Raw genomic sequence first — 17,342 nt, 5'->3', positions numbered from 1 at the left:
GCAGCAAAGCACGCGCAGGGTGTTCCAGCACTTCCCCTGCTCCGACAGATGCGGGGGAAGGAGGAGAATTGGATGCACATGGTTCAACAGGATTTGGACCAAGGAAAGCTGAAACCTGGCACATCTCGTGAATCCACCAGACTTCTGGGTTATTTACTTATCCAAATTAACTCTATGTGAAAGGAGCAAACTAGAAGTCTTCCTTTCTTGCATGTGCAAGTCTGCAAGACCCTGGACCCACCTGGGCACAGAACAGAAAGGCAACACAAAGGATAAAATCAAGAGCTAAATCCCATCCCTGTACAGAGGCAGTTGCTAAGAACACCCTCAGGAGCAGATATCCTGGGGGCAGCGATGGAGAAGACAGGGAAAGGACCACAAGCAACACACTATCCCTGCATGAGGGTTCCCAGCTGCTCCCAGCACTGCGTGGCAGCTGTTGGGATTTGCCAGGGAGGATGGGCTCTCTGCAAACCCCAAACACACCAGGGAGAGCACGTCAGTGCATGGGCCACAAGGGTGAAGCCAGGGAGAAAGTCCTTTCCCACAGCTGCAATGGGGTGGGGCAGCTCTAGGGACACAAGGGTTGTCCCTGCAGCATTGGTGACAGGGGCAAGCAACAAGAAAATGATGAAGATGTGCAATTCCTCAGTCAGAAAGCCATGGACAAGACTTTTCTGAACTAAGCCACAGGTTTATGTATGTAACCTCATTTTTTTTTACAACGAAATCTCCCATATATAACTCCCATGTAATTCCTTATTCAGTTTTATAAACCCATTTTTTCTAGTGGATAGATTTCCTTCACTTCATCTGCCCCTAGATCCACATTGGGATATAGGCCTGATTTATTCCTTAGGGAATAAGACTGCTAGAGCATTCCTCCTAGGTGCTGTGAAGCAGTTCTTTAACCCTGCAGAGGAAGGACCCTTTCTTAGTGGTATTATTAGCATTCCCTACTACTTGCATGTCATTTTTCTTTTTCCTCTTCATTCTTTTTTTTTTTTTTATTTAACTTCTGCAGTGAATTTTGCTTCAACGCCCACATGTCTGCTATTGAAGCCAATCAGCAGGATTGACTCAGGTAAGTTCTTTTATTAGGTACTGATTTCTTTGTGTCTGATGTCTTTATCCAGACACCTTTGAAAATCCCATTTTGGCTGAGCATATTGAAGCAAATGCCTCTCTCACTTTCATTAGCAATTTTAGGGCAGCACAGGCAGGTTTTTCACTCCTCTCTCTTGAACTCAGGGGGGGAAAGAAAAAGCTGCAGTGGTTTTATTTCTTTTCACTGTCTCCTGAGAATGTCCTGCCAACACTCCCCCACCTCCAAAATCGGGCAGAAAAATGTAGGTCTTCACTAGTCTGATGGGCTGAGATTTGGAAGCAACATCACTACACGACACTGGCTTTCTCATTTCCTCAGACTAGAATTAGTTCTGCCACCAACATTTTGCCCAGGGCCCCCAACCCCAGGAGTGCTCACAGTGTGTGTCTCTCTCACAAATTATTATGCTCCAATGAGGATGTTCCTAGCAGAGCTCTAACGTGTCTGGCACGGATTCATGTTATATCTAGGTTTTGACATTGGGCCTGCTCTTATAGAAGTCAATGTCAAAATTCCTTGCGAGTATTGGAGCACAAGGATCAGGCCCGCTTCTCTGATTTATGCAAGTTATTTTTATATGATAGCGAGTTGGAATTAATCTGCATTCTAACACTTTACAAAAAAAAAAACAATAAAAAAAATACCCCAAATTAACATCCTCCTTAACCTTTATTTTTATCAAGTGTACTAAATCAACTGAAGAATAATTGCTCTGAGGACTATGCCAAATGAGTGCACATTTAGTTTACATATTCCCTAATGTAACATGAATTGATGAACTTTCTGAGATACACATGATATAAATGATCATGATGTGTCATTCTTAATTTCTTTCAATTGTCTCTGCAAAACCACTTTGCTCTTACAATGAGAAGTGTGTTACATGCACACCAGGCCCACAGGGGGGAAGGAAAAGCACCTGTATTTGCCCTTTTGGCTGGAAGAGAAGCTATTCTAAACACAAAGGTTGAAATCTCTGCTTGCAGCCACACCATGCCCTGTGCAACAATTCAGATCCCAGGCAGCCACTGTACAGCAGACCAGGAACCAAATGCTCTCACCTCCAGAAATGAGAAATCTGAGGCAGACCTATCACATTGCCACGGTCCTTCCTTCACAACAGCTTCCCCAGGAACACCCCATCTCAGCTCCAACTCGACTTAAACCTGTCTCAGCTGGGTGAGGAGGAGGAGAGCAGTTTCTTCTCCCTCATACACAAGCAGCCCAGGAGTAAGTACTGCTCAGGGCAGAGTCCTTACGTCCCACACAATGAAGGGAGCCACAGTCTTGCCCTGAAGAAGGGTGAAAAGTGAGTTGGCGACGTTCCACTGTGTTTGGTTTTTGTACTTGTTCCTCGATGAATGCAGCACTGTAAATGCCTGCATCTGTTACCTGCCATCTCCTGCAGGAGAAAGCATCTCCATGAGAGTGAAGACCTCACAAGGAACTTCTCTGCTTCTTCTGCTGACCAGTGTCAGAGATCTTGTGGCATTGCTTCACTACAACATGAGATTACCAGATGTTTTCCATATCCTATGAGTCTCTCAACCTTGTACAACCTTGGGCACATCTCTAGTCCTCAGTTTGACATCTGTTAACTAGGGCATGATAATGTGTTACAGGTTTTAAAGCCAAATAGTATAAGCAATCATCTGAGTTGGACTGCTGTATATAGAGGCCACTGGACTTCCCTGAATCCTCATTGGAATCAAAGCAAACCTCTTGGAAAATGTATCCCGCTTTGATTTGCTCATGGCTGGGCTCTGAGGATCCAAAGGAAATGTGGTAAATGGTGCCAATGTTAATTACCATCACAGATAGATACGTCAGCATTCGGCTCTCTGCCTGGACTCCCACACTTTGCTGAGCAGAAGCATCCGACACAAAGGTTTACTCCTCAGATACAGACTATGATCAAATCACACTTTACCTTTCCTGCTAAGGCAGTGAATTAAAAAAGTAACACATTATAATTGTAATATTTATCAAATAGCCCAATCCCTGCCTTCAACCATATGGTTTCTCCCTGGATCTTGCCAAACTCCACTCAGTGGATTGTGCACCAAGGAGGGGATGCCAGCACTGAGTTTGCTTTTCCTGTTTCCTCTCCTCCACACACATCCCAACAGCTCCCCAGCAAAAAGAGGGCTGCATATCCATTAACCTTGATAGGCGCTCCTGCAGTGCAAATAATAATGCTCATGGTGATCACAGAGCTCACTGCCTAGGGAGAAACTTTTCTTCTGACACCTGTGAGCAATCTGGAGCCATTAGCCATTTCACTCCAATACTAATGATGCTCCCTTCAGTCATTATCACTTTTTTTTTTTTATAAAACCCTACAGTAAAGCTGAATCTAACAGGTCATTAAAAGCCCAAGGAAGCTCTGACTGACTTGATCCCAATTGTTCCTTATGTCTGACAAGATTTTCCCTATTGAGTATTTGACTTGCATTTTATGTTGCCTCATTAAGCTGTGCTAGACTTTAATCAAGGTCAAATGGGGGCAAATTTGCGTTTTCAGAATCCAAACAGCTCATGCTAGGGTGCTGATCTACAGCTTGTGTTGTTGCATGAGCTCTCCCTGTGGAGGGAGCCCCATGGATTTCCTTAACATTGGGAACAATCTGCACACCACAGGACCCATGGAAAAGCCAGGACCCATGGTTGTTTATACTTCATTGAAGTCTCTTTCAAATCCTTCCCCCATGCCTCTGAAGTGAAACACCCAGATGAGAAGATCAGTGAAGAAACTGCGCTGTGTCACAGCATGAATAAAACATATTCTAATTTTATCAACACCTAGAGTTCCAGTCTTTAAAATCCCGAGGTTTTTTTCCTTTATAAGGTATATGATGAACAGCCGATTACATTTTTGATATCTTTTAATGATCGTAATTAAGTATGATCCATCATTGTAATTTCACCACTAAATCAAGGTAGATCACCATAACAGTCATGATAAATCATGCTCTTTGCACAACTGTTCCCGAGGATGAACCAGAAAATGGAGTTAGAGGACTTCAGAACCTCTCTGCTCCATCAGCAGGATACTTAGCAGCAAGTGCATCCCGATGGCACAAACACAATGTGATGAGTGGAATCACTCATCTCCCCTCAGATTCATGGGCTTGCATGGTTCCTGTCAAAAGCTGTGCCTCTGGCTCTGCTTTCCTACATTTGAGGATGGAAATTCTTGGCCACCCCTTCTGTTCTTCCTGAAAGCCCAGGTACAGTGTTTCCTATTTAAAGGCAGAGGGTATCTAAAAAAAACAGCCGCTTACACAAATCCCTCTGCAAACCCTCATGTAAACAGAACACTGCTTTTAAAGAATGAATAATTCTACAGTCATGCCAGCCATGACTAAAGCCAAAGTCCTCACCACTGGAGGTCAGGTAAGACCCCTTGGCACTATCCATATTTATCAATACTCTAAATTAGTCTGTCAGGAAGTTTACAATGGGGCAGTATATCCTCTTGGGGACCATTAAGACTCCTAAATCACTTCTGATATTTCATTGTATGTTGCTTAAGGGCAAAAGTCTTGATTGTACTAACAAGATCAATTTTCTTCGGCCAAACTCAAGTCTGAAGGTCTACATGGTCTTTTCCTGACTTTCCTCTGCAATTTCAGCTCTGTTAGATACTGTTCCACAGTGTTACACACCACAGATGGCTGCATATCCAAGAAATGTGAAGAGAGCTCTTGGGAATACAAAAATCAAAATCTTACATAAGTTTCTCAGCCCAAAAGTTGAGCAAATAAATGCTGAAGTATCCTGTTGACTGTTCTAGGAATCTCTGGAGGAAAAAGAGAGTCATGCTAATGTATAATATTGACTTTTCCATGTAGTTTTTTTTTATGATGGAGCATGCTTCACCAACCAAAGCTCTCAGCAGCTCATAGAAAAGATCAACAATATTCATCATCAGACAAAAGGGGAAACTGAGTTTTGCAAGTGTCAAACACTGTTGCACAGGATGCCAGTGACAGACTTTTTCTCTGAATCCACTGGGCATGGTTTCCACCTAAAGAACGTGAAGAGAAAAAAAACAAGGTCCCTCGAGAGGACAATAAAGATGGTAAATTTCCCTCATTGTGGTCCAAATGAGAAGTACAGTGAAGGGCATACATCACAACTAGGTTCTTTACTCTCCCACAAGCTAGCAGAGGGCTCCCATCACTCTTGGTCTTCTTTCTCACATTCATTTTAATCAAGTCCCTGTCATTTTCAGGTTCGGGTACAGCGCGCTCAGTTCAACCTGCCTTTGGCTCTGTGTCAGGGGTGTCATATTATCCATCCGTGTTACAGTGGTAATGCTTGATAGCCAGGAAGGTCATTTCATCTCTAATAATTCCCCCCAAAGGGGATATGAAGGTAGAATGATTACAGAGTCATATACCTTCTTGCAGAATACCTCATCCTCTTTGTTGCTAGATTATTTAAATGATAAATGGAAATTGGCCAAGGGAAAATCACTTAGAAATGAATTGTGGTCATAAGCCATAGGAAACGCATTAGGTTTCCAGAAATACAAAATAAAAATCAAAGGTTATTTTCTTTCCCAGACACAGCCTAAAAACAAATGTTTAAAGCATTTTATATTTAGCACCACATACCTCTTATTAGGGAAGAAAATACCATGGGTACTGGTTCTGCAGAGGTCCATCACTGCATGAATGGCCCCAGAAACTGAAACAACTTGTCGAAATCCAGACACTGTTCTCTGATGATCTAGAAAGAAGGCATATGTACTTCTAGGCTCTGTAAGCCAGAGGCACTCGCATGCTAATCTTAGACTGTGCCAAGCTAAGAGGAAGCAGAGATACTCCTATATAGCTCAAAAAAAAAAAACCCAACCCTGAGATCTGAGCTCTTTCCCACACAGAATGACAATACTGCAATTCTAAAAAAAAAAAAATCAAGAATGAATTATAATCTTTTTTCACACTGTCATCTAAAGTTTCACTCTTGCTACTGCCTTTGTTCATGTTCTTTGAAACCCAAGTAAATACCTCTTATAATCATCTCTCTGCGTAGTCAGCTGGGAGATGCAAGCAGAGGAGTGCCAGGGAGGATGGCGAAGTTCATCCCCTAACTCTGCCACTGCGCAGCCGAGTTGCCTTGGGCTACCCAGCCCAACATCAGAAAGCTGTCTCATATCTCCCGATTGTAAAATGAGGATTGTAATAATACTCCTGCGGCTCTACGAAGTTTAATTAACATTTGGGAAGATGTCTGCACGGTATACACACTGTCAAAATGCCAATGCCTTTGCAATGTTGCTTGCAAGGTAAGAATATGACAGCAGGTAGGTTGTGGTCATGCTGGGCCAGCCTGCACTGCGCTGAGCAGTCCTCATTGGTACCACGTACATGCTTGTCTGTCTGCTTGTGCCCATCTACTGTCTCTTGACTAATGTTTAAATCATAAGCTCTTTAATGCACAGGCATTTCTTGCTCAGGATCAGTGCAGTGTGGGATCCCGGTTCAAGGCTAAAACTCAGAGGCATGTCAGGAGTACAAATATTAACAATGTCAACGGTTGCTCTGCTTTGTGGCACAGGTTTAGTTTGTAGGCACGTAGCAAAATCCACCTGCTTTCCCCCCGCCCTGTCTGTGTTTCTTCTTTATTGACAGCTTAATCACCTTTATGTCTGCTGCTTATCTTAGAGGATTTTCTATGAATTGCATTCACTTTACTTCCACTGTGACAATCTCTACACTTTGCTAATTAACCGCCTGGTGGACACGGTTACAAGCCACAATAAATATTTTCTGTACCAGAGAATAATCATGATGCTGACACTTGACCTCAGGGGTTTCATATCTTTTGATGCTGGGTTTTCTTTTTTCCTTTTCTTTTCTCTTTTAGTCTTAAGACTTAGCTGTTCCACTGCAAATGCAAACAGATGTTTCACATCTTATGGCTGACTCAATGACCCATTCCACAAACCTAAAACAATGAAACTTCAGGCACTGATGTTTCTATCAAATGAAAAGTCCATCTACTCTTTTCAGACTAGCACAAAAGATGGAAAAAAGTAAAGGTTAGCCTAGGGGAGCTTAGTCTCCCAAACCCATAGGATCCTTGGAGACTACCAATATTAGCAATTACTGCTCAAAGCAAGGCTGAGTTGGCATGGAGACCACCAAGAGCTGGGTCTTTAAGAGATCGGCTCCTATTCAACACATATATTAAGTGCTGTATTAAGCACTTACTGAACCCCAGAAAAAAAATGTAATCACAGAATTATTTCTAAATGGACTCTTTAGTTTTTCATAAGTCAAGAAAGGGGATCATGAATAGAAAGGGCAAAAATCAGCACAGAGAAACATTTACCTCAGCCTCTCTGGGTATCATTAATCACCCTTTCTGCAAAGCCTTGTAGAAAAACCATTAAAATTTAAGATAGGAGAAATCGCTGCTATTCCTACAGCTACAGCTATTGCTGCTGCTACTACTCTTAATTAAGGTCTGAGAACAGTTAAACATTTAAATATGATAAGGCTTAAAGGTGAGCTGACTGACCAAATGGAGAAAGAAAACACTGTCAAACAGAATCAAGGAGAGGAGCCCAGGCAGTGAAACGCGAGGAGCAGAGAGGTGCAGGATGCACTGCCGAGAGCCTGGCAGGAACCGGCAGCTCCTCCCGAGAAGTGAAGTCAAAGTTATATCCTGTCTCAAGCAGTAAGAAAGATCACAAATGCTGATTCTGAAAAGGCTTTTCTGCATGTGTACCCCTAGACATGTCTCAGCGGAGAGAGCGTTTGTGAGGGGAACCTAACAGCAGAAAGAAAGGAGGTGGTTGAACAAGCAGTAGGGAGCTTCCCTGGAGAAACCACCCAGGCCAAGAAGTAATATGAAATGAAGAACAGGAGCTACAGCCAGAGGCTCAACATTTTCAGCTCTAGGAACCTGGGTCTGGAAAAACTGTGGGTGATGAAGGGGTTCAGCACCATCGCCGAGCACAAACAACTCAATTTAACTTGTGTAACAGAAGAGGCTGTGAGCATTACCTGGGAAGTTAGTGTCGTATTGTATAATTCACATTTGCTTTATGATGACACAGTGTCTTCCCTGCTGGATATTTTACCTTTCAAGTAGTAAGACAATAAACTACAGTCCCTGACAAGAAATGTTTTCACTGCCATTGTTTTAGAAACACATGTTTTCTCATTCACTATCAGCGCCGCCTAAATCAAAAGGGGTGACTTTCACAATAAATCAGATAAGAACAGTTCAAAATTGATACCTGCCAGCTTGCTTTTCCCTTAATAGTGCTCCTGAAGCAGGCTGACATGCCTCTAGCCATAGCAGCCCAGAAGATGGGCATGAGGAGGATGGCATGACCCCAACAGGGCTGGACCACAGTGATCCCTGGACTTGTGTGGATGACTAGCAAACACCTGTGCTAAGCACCTCACACTATGATGAATGACACTGCATAAAGTAAAGCAGTATGGGAAGTATGCAGAGAAATACATGAAGAATTAACTGTTTCCAAGCCCTAAAAAGTGCATTGCTGAACAGCAGCGTTTGAAGTTTTTGCAATCCTACTGTACAAAACCAGCCACTATGGAAAGTGGGCTTTTGCCTTAATGACGAGTATGGACTTTTGCCTCCCAAAATAAGGATGCAGATGCTGAATAAAAATCCAGTACTGTGGGGTTTGTGCTCACAGTTAAAGGCTTAGGATTCCCTCCCCTTCCCCTACAACCATGGCTGTATCCTGGGATATACAGGATGAGTTCTAATGTAAATGACCAACAGAATCATCACCTTCAAGCATCTAAGCAGATGTTTGTCCAGCTGGGGATGAGCACAGGTTGTCTCAGCAGCTGTGAGTCTGCACTGAACACCTGCACTCTGCATCCACAGATGAGCTGTAACCCTACATTATTCCTCTGCTCAGTTATTTGTGAGGTTTCTGGGAGGATGAAAGAAGGGTAAATGGAGGAGCTGTGCACCACAGTTGTTCATCTTGGGCTGCCGCAGCCAGTGAAGCACCACACTGAAGCAAGGCATTAGTAAGGATGCCTGAGAGGAGCAGGTGGGTGGTGATTAGAGTTATTTCTTCTCTTGCCCCAGGCTGAACCTTTCCTTTGCTAAAAGAATGTTTCTTACGCACAGGCAGATAACTTATTCTTTCCATTGTATGCTGTCCTCATTTTTCCCCACGCACAGTGGATCCAGCTTCTTTCCTCAAAGTGATGGGTTTGTTCAGATGCCTCAGTCCCATGGGATCTCAAAGACCATGCTTAAACAGAGTCAATGCTCTTTTTTTCTTGATTCCCTCTTCCCCAGGAGCTCAGCAAGACCTCCCAGGCCAGCAGCGAGAGCATCTTCATCACTGCTGCTGTGTACCAGAGCTATGCTGCACGCCCTTTCTCAACAGACCCCATATCAACCAACCACGTGTTACAAACTCTCCCCAGAAGCAGCTAGAAATTCCATTGTGCACACTGGCTGATAAGACAGTCTCAAACTAGAGTCATTGCCAATGCTGGAAAGGATGTATCTCTGCACACACTCCAAACCTAGTTGCCACCCACTGTGGTGCACACAAAAGCCTTCACAGGCAGAACATCAGATTTCATTAGCTCCAAAGGGCAAAAGCTCCTGTTTGCATGCAGGGATGCCATGGAACAGCACGTGGAGGTTAGAAACTCCATAGAGATCTTGCCCCTGTGGAATGGGCATCCCTTGCCCTCATAAAAGCATCTCCTTCTCCTTACATTGTCGCTGTGCTGCTAGTGATTAAGGCACATTACTCAGATATCAGCTTCCACTTGGAGACTTTACAACCTCTTATCCAGAGCATGTCTGGATTTTTAAAAGTTCTGCATTATGTCTCCTTGCATTTTGTATTCAGCTACACAGCCAGAGCTGTTGTCTGTGCTCTCATTATCTCAGACCTCCATCAACATAACATCTTCCCTGATCTTGAGGAATTACAGCTCACAGTGAACCCTGCTGCCAAAATCAGCATCTTCCCTGACCACACGACCACTTTGTAGAGCATTTCCATAGCCCTGATCCCTGTCACATCACACAACATCTTTGCACGTGTTGTCCACATGACTCATCATTCCCAGTCCAAGCAGACATTCCCTTTTTCAGCCGGATAGTGAAAGTCTCTGCTGTCCTACTCCCCAGGAAAGACTTTATTGTCTCTCCTTACCGGTTATGTTTATACAGAGCCTTTGTAAACATTCACTTTGTTGTTCTCCCCAAACATTTCCTTAAGATGCCAGTTTGTGCTACAAAAAAGATAGTCATTGATTAGACAACTGACGCTTTGCAAACAGCATCTAAAAAGGTGACTAGCTTGTCCAGACCACTATCTCATTACCCTCATTCCCTCATTTTTTCCATCTCAATGTCTGCATTTTCTGCTGTCTTAAGTTTTGGAAGGTGGAAACAAGCTGTTTGTACAACAATAAGCACATCACGGTCCTGCTCCACACTTAGAATCTGCAGTTAATGCTATAGTAGCAATAAGAAAATTTCTCCATCCCACTCCAGGTGCACAGTTTCCCATGCAGTGCAGGCACAGCACTCTTCCAGACGTCTTCTGCTCCACTAATAGTTCACATAACTCAATCTATGCTCATCTCTTGAAACATTGGCATCTCTCACTCAAATGGAAATCAAAATATGTGAAAAGAGGAATCAGGGATAAGATCAAGCCCATCGCCTTGTCTCATCCCGCACACTTCCACTGGCATCAGCTGTTCCAGACAAGAGTATTAAGATCCCATGGGCAGCCTTAGGATTCAAACTCTGCCAACGGGAATATTCAGCTGTAATCCCTAGTAGTTACAGATCATTCTGCATCGTAAGGCAGGAAATTTCATGTGTCTGTATTAAAACATTATCATTCAAGACACGGTTGTCTCATTACCATATCCAGATGTGGAAAGTACAGCAGGACTTGCTGCTTTTCTAGATCATGACTTAGTGCAAGGAGAGGGATGAGGCTCTGAATTGTTCCTGCTCTGTTGTGATAGAGCAGAGGGGACAAAATTCCATCTCCAGAGGGAAGACAAACACTGCTTTTGTGTACTGAGGGACAAAGCAGCATCCTGGGGACCTGCTTCAGGACATCAGAACAACAATCCATCCTTACAAGTGTCCCAGACTGCATATCCGAATCCAGACACCCCTAGCACCTGCTAAAGGACCCAATGATTACCACAAATCCATATTGACTTTTGCTGAAACCTCGATTTGACTGTCCCATCTGACTGCACAGCACGTGAAAGAGCAACTGGCATCTGAGAACAAATTTGCTGTCACTGAGAGCTCTTCTCACCTGTGTCATGTACCTCCTGTCAGTATCCTATGCTGCTGGAGTCTGGGAACCCCATTGTAATTCATCTTCTGCTATGATTCTGGACTGAGCTTTCAGATTCTAGCAAACTCAAGCCCATGGCTTACGGATCCCATTTAAAAAAAAAAAAAAAAAAAACAAACTTTTGCATGGCTCTAATTTTCATTTCAACATTTGCTTTATACCTCCAGGCTTACTAGAAAGCTGTGTTTGTACCGGCAGAGACCTTAATTTGTATACAGAAACAAAACAAAATATCAAAATTAAACATATTAATTCAATCGCTGAAAACCACCCTTTTACTAAGGGTTCAAATGTAATGACACCATCATTTAGAATAGCCTCATGTGGGTGTGTGCCTACTGAGAGTTGTGAGAGGAAAATAAACCACATAAAAATACAATTCCTCTAGCAGTTTGAGACACAATCAAAACCTTACAACAGGGATTTTTCAGAAGACAAGTTTCTAGCTCAATAATATGTATAGATTGGGTAGTCCCAAATGACTCATGTGGAATTTTTATTCCAATCTAAAAGTGGAAATAATCTTTATGTACACACGTGTGCAGTCTTCACCACTGGAATAGCTGAGTGTCTCACGCTTGGATTCTTGCCCTTGTAAAGCACATGTAAAACTGGAAATTTAGAATGTAAGGCAGAGATTAAGTCACAGGCATTCATTCCACCCATCCGTAAGCACCCTAATTTAGCTGGGAATAAACAGTCAATACTCTCAGTGGAGGAGGTTATCTGCAGGGATCTGCACTGCTCAGGGCTGTCCAGCACATTTGTAGTGGGAAATGCACTGCTTTGGTCTGCAGCTTCTATACATGCTCAACTAGAACAGGTACAGACAGAGCAGAGATGACTATAGCTGTGAAAGGGATCCCATCCAAGAAGTCCTCACCTGGCTGTGATTCCCTACCCTCAAGAAAGGGATATGCAAGAAGCCTATAAAATCAGGAATGTCATGCAAGAAAAATGAAGAGGATAATTATTTACTGTTTTCCACAATACAAGAAGTGGGAAACATCACTGTCTGGGCGGGACTAGTAGCAGGTTCAACAGAAGCTGGGGCAAGCTCTTTTTCCCATGCTATGTAGTTAAGCTAAAGCATAGCTGTACCCAAGCCGCCTTCTACTGGCAGATGGTGTTGTCAGTCACTGAAGCCCAAAGGGTGGACATTCTTGTTTTGTATTAAATAGAAACAAGTCAGAGAAGATTTCCCAGGCACCTGTGGGCACGGGCTTAGTCACCCCTTCAGTAGACAGCAGCTCCACAATTGCCCCTCCATCAAGTCCAGCACTCTGAGCTAATCCGATAAATTCACTGCTTCAGCAAGTTCAAGGACCTACAAGGTACCAGAAGTAATTCTGGCCCCTCACTTCATGTTTCTCCAAGTTCTTATGTTTGATCACAGGCAATGACTTTCACTTAACCATCTGACAGGTCTTTCTAGCCTTCCCAGTGATGTTTGCATGGACCACGACACCCACAAACAGAAAGCAGAGCAAGACCACAGTCTAAAAACAAATTCTAAATACCTATCACATATGGTCTCTTCTGGCTTATCCAGCTAGAACTGCTATGATGGTCATCTGTAGAAAAGGTACTAGGAGACCCTGAGAGTATTCTCAGACAATCTCCATGCATTTTTCAATCAGATTTGCTACTGGTGGCTGGCCTCAACAGTGCACATGACTCACTCCCGGACATTAGGAAGCATGAAGCAGAAAAACATCCACAAAGGATTAGATCACAATCCCAGCAACAGCACTGACGATTACTAAGAGGGGCAGAAAAAAGACTCGTATTAGACTTTTACTAGAATGAGTATCTTTTAGCATTTAAAATTCTTTGAAGACTAAGTCTGTGCTAAAATATACCCTTGCTCAGAAAAAGACAACCTTTGGCCAGTATTATACGATACAGCTATGTGGCCATCTGGATTTTGCCTTCAATCATTTTCATTGATTCAGAGACATTTTAAAATGCTTAAGTTACTACAGCGGATTTAAATTTCAGATCAACGTTGTCTTTGCAGTACTGCTCTGTCTTGAAACATGGCTTAGCAAATCCTGCGCAGCACAGCGAGGGGCTGTGCCAGGCCAGCACTGACATCCCTCCGATTCAGCCAGTTCTTGACAGCAGCCTCACAAATCTTGTGTTAATTCTGCTTACAGCTTTCAAGATCTTGGATGTCCTAGATGGCACAAAGTTTTTGAGCACTAAATTCTTCTACTAGCAACAATGAAGACTGCTCCAATTAGCATCTTCTTGGCAACTTATTAACTAAAGCCAAACAGTCTTAGTGTTGCTTGGTTGGGTCTCTGTAAGGTTGGCATCTGCTTCCCTTTCATCTCTGTGTGGTCTGATCGGATGGCCAGTGCCATGCTCGCTGTCCACATCACCTGAACTGCCATAAGCTGCAGAAGCAGCCTTACCCTGAGCACTCCTCTTCTCCTCAGCCCAGGAGCTGTGTGCCAAGCTGGCACAGGACGGGTCTGGCCCCTGCTTTACGGGGCATGGCAGAAATCCACCAGGTGCATCGCTGGGAACTACCCTTGTGCTCAATCATAATTTAGCAAGAGCACATGGATGATTGTCTACGTCATACAGTGAAAGTGAGCTCCATCACCCCCCTGACATGATCGACCTATTTAGCCTGGCCTTCCAGCCTAGGGGTTTCTTTCCCCACGCCGTGTCGAGCCTTTGGAGCATATTCAGCTGCAGACTTTGGTTGACACTTGCTCCTTCTACTCTGCTCCTGTCCACTGCTTTGCAAGCAGCCCCTACAGAGGGGATATTAGTTCAATCCCCTGGTGCCTCTTTACCAGCAGTTGTGCAGGGAACGATACTAATTACTGCATTACATCCTGCAGCTAGAACGGAATTCACAACGAAGCTGACAGAATGGGACTGAACACTGACTAAGAAAGTGAAACCTGATTGTTGGCAGAGCTGTGACAACACCACAGGACATGAGACCATCAAAAGCCTTTATCCCATAGTACGAGAAATGAAGATACAGTGATCAGCCACAGCCTTGCATGAGTAACAAGAAATACAGCTCCTCCTGGCTGTAAGGGGCTGCTGAAGCTGAACTATAAAGGCTTTTGCTAAGTTACATGTGAACAGTTCTCAAACAAGATAATATTCTTCTATGTTTTGGTACAAGAGAGACTTTTTTACAAAGCTCAAATGAAGAAATGCTTCCTCCTTTCAAGCTGCACACAGTCACTAAAACTTTGGTTTGCCCTTAAATAACTAAGATCAAAAATCCTGAAGTCAGAGTCATTATCATTTCCCCAAGCTTTCAGAGCTGTTCTATGGAGGTAAATCACTGGCTGACATGTAGAAAGCCAACACACCTTGAAATAATTTTAGGAGAACCTTCCTTTTTTCCTGCAGCCTCAAAACATGCCTTTAGGTATTAGTATCCAGGGCACCTATCATGACAGTCTTTAACAAGGATCAATAGAAGGAGAAATGCATAATCGATACATTGATGAGAACAACCTGACCTTTCCACAAGAACTGCAGGGACAAGAGAGCATTTAAAGAAAGTTTTGGTGCGATTTCATAAAATTAATTTCAAATTTGCAGAAAGTTATCAGCTATATATAGATCAGGATGGGGGAGCAGACATCAAACAGCTGCACATGCGAAGGGCCTCTGGCCAGCTTCTGGTCCAACTCCACCACACAGCCCATCTCACAGCTTATTTGCATGGCAGCCCAAGGTGAAAATACAAGATCAAGTGGGGAAAAAAATTAATAACCTACTGCTGCAGATGCAGAGAGCTCACAGGCAGGTTGAGCCTTTTTGCCAGCACAGCAGAGTGAGCAGCACACTCGCAGGACCTGGGGTGCCACTGGCCCAGCAACCCCTGCCTCTGGAGGGCCAGCGTGGGAGGTGCCTTTGCCTCCACAGCAAAGGAAAACATAGAAATGGAGCCAAACCTCAGCCCCAGCAGCTCCAGAGCCGCTATGGCAGCAGAAAGGCAGGGCTGACCCTGATGCTTCGAGAAGGCACGCTATTGCTGCAGTGCCCAGGGCATCAGCAGAATAACTCCCTTGGAGAAGTACACAGCTAATTAATTCCCCACATACTGTGCTCGGCACATGCTGCTGAGCAGCCACCATTGCAACCAGAAATTAGTCCAAGTGTGAATATGACTGAGTAGGCAGGAGTTGACTTATCTTTCGCTGATCCCTGGCCACCCATCATCATGGCAACACCAGCCCTAATGAGAATTTATGACAAGCCACCAGCTAGGGAAGCTCACCTGGGCTGGAGGATGAGTTGTGCACCAGACCCTGGGCTTTTCCTTTGCTGAGAGAGCAGGCAAATATCTTGCTTCTGCAGAGGAAAGTGGCAAGTGGTTCATGGAAGCACACAGACTGCTTCATGTACCCAATACACTTTGTTCCCCAACAGCTGTGGCCAGTGTGTGGGGGCTGGTCACAGCAGTCGCTTTGCAACAGCTCCTTTTCCCTTGGGTCAGCACCCGTTGCTGTGAATCCCTGGGCTTAGCTTTCCTCTCGTGCTTGCTGTACATGGGTACCCACACAGGGGTAGAGCCAGTAGTGTGGTAGTCTTTGTGATGGTAGAAGAGAACCTGTGTGGAGCACCTCACATCTACATGGGTATGGCCAGGGGCTCAGGCAGCAGCCTGAAAGGCATTCCAGGGGATCTAACTGTAGTAGTGATCAGGAATAAGGAACTGTATAATCTTTCCCTACAGGTGATTTTGCAAGCAATTATGTAATTACTACTTTCAAAATTGGCATAAAAGTACCATAAAACTGTGCCAAACTAAGCTCGGGACTTAAAAACACTTGGAAACCTTTGATACAGACAAAAGGTGGAACAGGTTTATATCTGCAGCGCTTGGAGGGGACTTAGTGACAGAGGCTCAATTTTTTATTCTGCTGCAGATTTCCTGGATGGTACCAAATACATCATTTATCCCCATTTCCAAAATGGGAATAACCCATTTCTATTAATTTGCAGCAGCACCGTAAGCTGCTGGAGGCAGCTATACGTTGCTCAGTACAAGTGTCTAGCCCTGTCAGAATTAAAACCTCAGCATTATTAAGTGTTTTCATCACAGGACTTGCATGATATGCTCAGACTTTGAAAATTCCTAATGAATTCAGCTAAGTACAAGGCTCTGCCTTGCACTGACAGTATATTTGGCTTAAAACCTATTATACAGAGATAAATAGATATTACAAAGTATACATTATGTATACATACACACACACAGAGTTTTTCTTTAAAGCATCTCTGTTACATTTCTTCTTCAAGTACTATTGCTTTCCCTGTGCAACCTCAGACCCAGAACCAGGTATTTTAAAGCAAGGAAATTGTGACCGAAGGTATAAATAAGTCTTGGCGTACCGCTGACTGACAACATGAGCTTCATTTTCATGCTTTATAACAGCACCTGAATCACTAAATATATTTCTGTTCTTGTACGACAGCATTCCACATAACATTTATTTGTGAATAAAAGGCAGAAACATGCACGCACTGTGCTGGAATCAAGAATAAATTATTTCAGCAGAGTCCATTACTCTGGGAAGCAATCTGAATACCAAGTCTGTGACATAAATATAGGCCAAGACTAACACGATTCCATCACCAGCAACATTTGTCCCAGACTCCCAAATTACCCTTGCCGATCCCAAGTCAAGGCACCCTCACAGCAAGTCCTCCCATTGTCACCCACAATCTCTGGCTTCAGCAAGAAGGGGTTCAATCTGCTGCCACACGCTAAGCAGAAGCCTCGCGCTTGGGGCATCGACCCACCAACTTACCACAATGCAGTTGCTGCTGCAAGATAATTTGCACCAACACCCAACAGACCCAGTGCCAGCAATCGCATTG

At 43.8% G+C, this 17,342-nt stretch overlaps 1 protein-coding gene across 1 annotated transcript in view; it reads right to left on the bottom strand.

Moving 5' to 3' along the window:
* Positions 1 to 5,957: 5,957 nt before the first annotated feature.
* Positions 5,958 to 17,342, bottom strand: part of PCDH19 (protocadherin 19) — a 116,278-nt gene continuing 104,893 nt past the window's right edge. Inside the window, exon 6 of the transcript XR_011338430.1 lies at positions 5,958 to 5,972. The gene's annotated coding sequence lies outside the window, so the exon portion shown is untranslated. The remainder of the gene's footprint in view (positions 5,973 to 17,342) is intronic.

This window comes from Phaenicophaeus curvirostris, chromosome 13 (assembly GCF_032191515.1).
Source record: "Phaenicophaeus curvirostris isolate KB17595 chromosome 13, BPBGC_Pcur_1.0, whole genome shotgun sequence".
NCBI classification, from domain to species: Eukaryota; Metazoa; Chordata; class Aves; order Cuculiformes; family Cuculidae; genus Phaenicophaeus; species Phaenicophaeus curvirostris.
This window is presented reverse-complemented; position numbering and strand designations above follow the sequence as displayed.